This window comes from Pantherophis guttatus, chromosome 3, assembly GCF_059756535.1.
Source record: "Pantherophis guttatus breed Tessera chromosome 3, ASM5975653v1, whole genome shotgun sequence".
Taxonomy (NCBI): domain Eukaryota; kingdom Metazoa; phylum Chordata; class Lepidosauria; order Squamata; family Colubridae; genus Pantherophis; species Pantherophis guttatus.
This window is the reverse complement of record NC_142065.1, coordinates 141,892,058-141,898,395: the sequence shown is the minus strand read 5'-3', so window position 1 is coordinate 141,898,395 and position 6,338 is coordinate 141,892,058. Positions and strand designations below refer to the sequence as shown.

The 6,338-nt window shown below is 36.3% G+C and overlaps 1 pseudogene; it reads right to left on the bottom strand.

Annotated features, from left to right (window-relative positions):
- Positions 1–3,588: 3,588 nt before the first annotated feature.
- LOC148114840 (U2 spliceosomal RNA) lies at positions 3,589–3,691 on the bottom strand (annotated as a pseudogene).
- Between the last annotated feature and the right edge of the window lie 2,647 nt (positions 3,692–6,338).

Genomic DNA, 6,338 nt, shown 5'->3' with positions numbered 1-6,338 from the left:
CATCTGCCTGATAAAAAAAAATAGCTGTTGTAACTGATTATTTTTCCTTTCTATTTAACTTTAATGATGTTTTCTCTCATTTGCTTTTTTTATCATTTTTGCTTTCAATTGCATTCTTGGCTTAAACCCTTTCTGTCATGATTGATGCTTCATTTATCTTTCTGGTATCTTATTCTTAACAGCTACCATGAGTTCTTTCCTACCTGCCCTTTAAGAAAAACTGTTCCATCTCTGAAACCAGGAGTTACTTCTGATTTCAGAGATGCATTAAAAGAAAAAATCAGTAATAAAAAAAATGCCTTTATAGAGAATGCAACCTACTGTCTACCCTCATGTTCTTTAAATCAGCCACACTCTGTTGGTCTATGGCAGGGGTCAGCAACTCGCAGCTCTGGAGCCACATGTGGCTCTTTCATCCCTCTGCTGAGGCTCCCTGTTGCCAGTCGGCCCCACAATTGATAGGGCTTTCGATTAGGACAGGTGGAGGAAGAGGGACACTGCGCTAGGAGGAGACTCTATGGTGTGGGAACCAGATTTCTGGTCGGCTCTAGAATTGAACAGGGGTCTTCCAGTTAGGATGTTTGTAGTTCTTTGACTGTTTTTTTTTTTTTTAATTTGATTCATATGCCGCCCTTCTCCAGAGACTCAGGGCGGCTTACAATGCGTTAAGCAATAGCCTTCATACTTTTGTATATTTATACAAAGTCAGCTTATTGCCCCCACAAACTGGGTCCTCAATTTACCTACCTTAGAAAGGATGGAAGGCTGAGTCAACCTTGAGCCTGGTGAGATTCAAACTTACAGTAATTGCAGACAGCTGGTGTTAATCACAATGCTATTAGTCTGCTGAGCCACCAGGCCCTTTTTTAAGGTTGCCGATCCCTGGTCAATAGAAACTTGGTGACAGAAATGACTTTTCACATGGATTCCAGGTTCACATCTAGTGGACATATTGCTATTTTTATAGTGGCAAAGAGGAGAAAATCACTAAATGCATCATTTGAGAAATGGAGTTAAAATTCAGGATTATTCATTCCCTTAAATAAGATGAATGTGTTTGGGTGCTAAAGCAGCTAATTTGGACAGCAGTTATGTACTCTTTCACTTGGAAATAAGATACATTACATTCAGTTGGAGTTACTTCTGAATAGACTTCTATGGGATTGCCCTATTAATCTGGAAGCAATGGGGGGATTTTGCCCCAAGGCATGTTGGTTGTATCCCCTGGTTTTGAGCAGCCACTGATTTTCCATCACATTTTTTTCAAAATTGTTGAATGAATGGAGAAAAGCCCTCCTCTTCTCCCTCCCTTGTAGGTATTTATTCCAGGGCAAACAGTGTGAAGAAGAAACTAGTTGAGGGACACAACTATTGAAGCTGTAGGTCGCAGTGTTATCAGATGGCCTAGCATTTGCTTGGGAAATCCAACTGGAGATACCTTCATTTGGGAAAGGTACTTCATAATTCCCCCGATTCAAGTTGCTTCTGGAATCCATCTCTGTGTCATCAGTAAACGGCGTTCTTGCAGCTTCTTCTGCTCCAGAGTTGCAAAGTAAGTTTTCTGGATTTGAATTTGGATCCATATTACTTGATAATAACTCCTCCTGGGAATTTGTAGCATTCATTTGGCCATCAGATATATTGCTTTCTGGAGGTTGGTTTACATTCTCATTCTTTTCTCTTCCTGGATTTTCTTCACTGCATAGAAGAAAATCAGAAGAAATATCTTCTTCATAGTCAGCTTCAGAACGGATGGCATTTGCCAGAATCTGTATCAAATAACTGCATGCCAGCCTAAAATGTAGAGAAGAGACAGATGGGGAAGCGGCTGCAGCTTCAGCCCCCAAATCCCTAGTTTCAATAGACTCCTCATTATATTTGAATTCTTGAAATAGAGCCTTTAACATCCTTTCTGCAGCCTGTCTAATCTGTATCCTTTCTCCTCTATGCCACTCTAAAAGAAGGGCAATGGTTGAAGGTGAAGGTGACTCACAACTGCCCATGGTTTCTCTTTGAGGTAATACTTTCTGGGTCTGAGGTCGGATTATTTGATTTTGAGGCATCAACTTTCCCAGAGATAGCTGTTCTGGTCCTGGACCCTTACCATCTTCACTTGTCAGCAGCTGTAAAGCAAAATCTTCAAAATTAGATTGAGAAGTGGTATCAACGGAATCATTTTCTTGTTGTCGATTATTTACCTCAGAATCTGGAGGAGAGATAGAGTTTCCCTGCTGTTGGATGGGATTCTTCATTTCCACATGCTTTGTGGTATAGCAGGATGGCTGTTGTGAGGTACTGCAGATACTTTCTGCATCTGTAGAAGGCAGCCTTACATCTTCAGAAGCCAGGTTGCAATTTGGCAATCCATTCTGGTTTTCCAGACCTTGGCACCGGTTGTCAAAACTTTCATCTTCTGGAGGAATCTCCTTTTCGCTCTGAACTTCAAGTGCTTCACCCTCTATAATTGATTTGTTCCCAGGTGGAATATTAGAAGACAGATTTTCCTCAGTGCTAAGCTGAGAAATAGTAGACATGAGAATTTGAGTCAGATGGGTCTTTGTAGGGTCAACATCTTGTTTAGAAGTGGGGAAGGGGAAATTTTCCTTTGCTTTGAGAAGCTCATTTGCCAAAGTCTTCTCTGTAGCTTCCTGAACTGCAAACAGAGGGGAAATTGTGAAAATAAAGTTAAGAAACATGAGACAGATCAAGAAATGCATGTTTAGTTTTAAAATATTGCTCCAAGCATGAACTAATTTTTTTTTTAAAAAAAAACAGACTAAGGTTTCAAGTTGCCTTGTACTTTTATTATCTTTGTTGCATTTTCTGTGCGTTGGCAGGCATTTCAACTGCTTTGAAGTTCACTGATTGCAGATTTTTCTAACTAAGTGCCCTTTAGATATATTGGACTATAGCGCCTTCCCATAATCCCCAGGTAGAAAAGTGCTTTTCGGTGAAATTTAGAAAGTCTACAAGAGTAAAGTAAAAGTGTCGAGTAGGAAAAGAAAAAGAAATATAAAGAAAAATGCATGAAGTTGCTGGATTGAAGGAAAGTCATTACATTAGGACAATATAATGTTGCGTAGTTGCCCAATGCAGGGATTTGTATTGCAGTTCCTGGTTCAACAATATTATTTTTTAAATCAGCATAATTCAATTCTAGAAATTCCAAGAACCTGTTGCAATTCCAGAATATATAATGATCATGCAGAAATCTTCCTGCCTCAGTATTGAACTTTATGAATAGTCTGAGATGAAACCATTCAACTTCTGAATGTGCATTCAGAAGCAACTAGATATGTGCAAAGATGACATCCGTCTGTTTTACACTATTTAATAGTTGCTTGTCAATACAACTATGTACCTATGTACATAAAAAGACATACAAGAGACACAGCCATGAAGCAAAAATATGATCTCTTACACACCAGGCATAGGGTGGTCTTGCTCACTGACTTCTGAAGTACTGTGGCCTGTTGGCTCTTTGGAATCTGTTTCTGTCTTAATGTTGTCTTTATTTTGATTGGACATCTAAAAATAATAACAATATTGTTGTCAATAATAATAACAAATAAGTTTTTATTCTACCTGTGGGGATCAGTGCAAAATTACATCTCTATAACTACATTTTTTTTTAAAAAAAATATTTTTTAATATATTGCACTTGATCTTAGCCAAAAGGCCAAGAAGTGATTATTATGAAATATTATTATTATATTTCAATATATAATTTTCGGTAGAGGCTCAGCTAGATTATCTTTGCCATCAACAGTCACTCACTTCTTTGTCATCACATTTTTCCAAACTCTGTGCAAATTTTGTGATTCCCCTCTTTTATCCAAGCATCAGTTCACATGTATGTCACTAGAGAGAATTATATGCACACAGGTTTCCACAATTCAGCTCCCTAAAACAGCAGGTTAATCTAACCTTTAGGATCTACCACATCTGGTACAGTGGTGGGATTCAGCCAGTTCGCACCACTTCGGGAGAACCGGTTGTTAACTGTTAACTTTCTGAACAGTTTGGCAAACTGGTTGTTGGAAGAAATCATTAGGGCAGAAAACCGGTTGTTAAATTACTTGAATCCCACAACTGATCTGGTATATTATTCATTTTTTAAAAACATTCAGCTGATTGTGTGACATACAAATAAACTGTTTTCATGTGTCTAATGGGAGAATTTTGTAAAACATAAAGGATATCAGAAGCACTATTTCTTTGATATATTGTAGTATGAATCTATGTATAAACCCTGAATACAGCTTGCTGAGTTATTTTCTTACAATACATCAGTTTTCAAAAAGAAAATCAATCAATGCAGAGAGCCAAATCAAAAAAAAAAAAAACTGAATCAAATCTCACCTCCAAATCTTCAAAGAAATTAAAACTTTTGACTTCAATAAGCAAACCTAAAATAATATTTCAATATGCAAATTATTTCAGTAAAACGTAGGATCTATGTAATTATTTCAGAAAAGAATACTTGGATAAGAATCCAGAAATATTTAAGCATAATTGCATCCCTCTGAAATCTATGGTACTATTAAATTATATGTAGCATGAGTTTCTCTAAAGTTACATGGAAGATGGGTCAGAACTGCAGTCATAATAGTAGCTATATAGCATTTACACATGCATTGGTCAGAGCTAAAACTAAACTTATCATCCAATTAACACTTTCTCAAGATGTACAGATAATTTCTCAGTAAACTGGCTCACAACAAGGCAAGACTTCATCTCCAGCTTTAAGAAAATTGCCCAGAAATGTTCTTCAGATAAATTTACCTTTCCTTCTACAATGAAGTTCCAAACTACTCATCCAAATCTGGTTGCCTGCTGTAGCCTAGTCTATATAAAGAGCCATTTCCATTTTCAATGTCATTTGAAATGTAGAGTTTTCCTTGTGTTTATTAAATAATTTACATGACACAAAATACAACCCAAATAATATTTGCCATCATCATTTCATTGGGTCTGTATTCAAGGCTATAATCTCAAAGATGTTTTCTTGAAAGTAAACAAATTTTTAATGTTAATTAATTCCTATTCTTGGGTGGAGTAAATCTAAGGTGGAGAAAGTAGGAAGTTGTTGCAAAATTACCAGCCAGGTAGGCTGAAAGGAGGAGTCAAACAGGGAAGTAGCCTTGAATCTTTGCACAGCTACAAGAGGCATAAGCCTAAACCACCACCACCCATAAATTCCATAGGATCTTATCTATTTATTCTCAAGGAAGAACACAGGACTAGGAAGATTCTTGTAATATAGATAAACACAATAAAGTAACTGACTTGAACCTTTTATGAATAGAACTGGTTGCTTGCACGTGACAGAACTAGAAATACTAATTTTAAGCAGAAACATACCTATCTTCTCAGGCTTCCTTCCAACATAAATTATCAGACTTCTTTTTTTTTTTTTATAAACTTTATTAAAACACATATAAAACACATATAAAAACATTTACAAAACATACAACATATAAATAAATTTCCCTTTTAAAGCAATATTTCATAGTGGTTCTTCAACTAATGCGGTTGTAATTATTCCCCTTATTCTTAGCCTAGTAGTTTTTTCTTTTCCCTTTTCACCCCCCCCCCTTTTCTTTTTTTTTCCCCCCTTTAGGATTAGCCATTTAACAATCTTTATATTTGGATTACACTTTTTTTTTTTTTTTGGATTTCCCTATTCCTGTTTATTTGCCCATGGGAAATTATTTATATACATATTTACATCTTTATTCTATCCTTTTTTTTATCTATGCATCTTTAGTAGAGGCGTTGTACCATTGGTACCTTTTGTCCCATATTCTGTAGTACTCTGTCTCTTCTTTTTCTTTAATCTCTTTTGTTAGTCTATTCATTTCAGCGCACTGTGCGATTTTATCTATTAACTCTTCTTCCGTTGGGATTTTTTCCTGTTTCCAATTCTTTGCGTACGTTATCCGAGCTGCCGTTAGGATATGTATCATCAGGTATTTTATATCTTTAGGATATGTTTTTGTAAAGATTCCTAGCAGGAAAGTTTCTGGTTTCTTCTCTATTTGTAACTTTGTTATTTGTTCCAACCATTTCTTAATATTAGACCAAAATTTCTTTGCTGCCGGGCACGTCCACCATAGATGGTCAAAGGTACCCTGTGATTTTTTGCATTTCCAACATAATGAACTGTTTTTCGGATGAATTTTTGCCAACCTTGTGGGCAACATATGCCACCTATAAAACATCTTCAACTGGTTTTCCTTATATGCCACTGCTAATGTTAATTTTGTATTCATTTGCCATAATTCTTCCCACTTCTCCAAGTCTATTGTATGTTTAAAATTTTCTATCCATTTGAT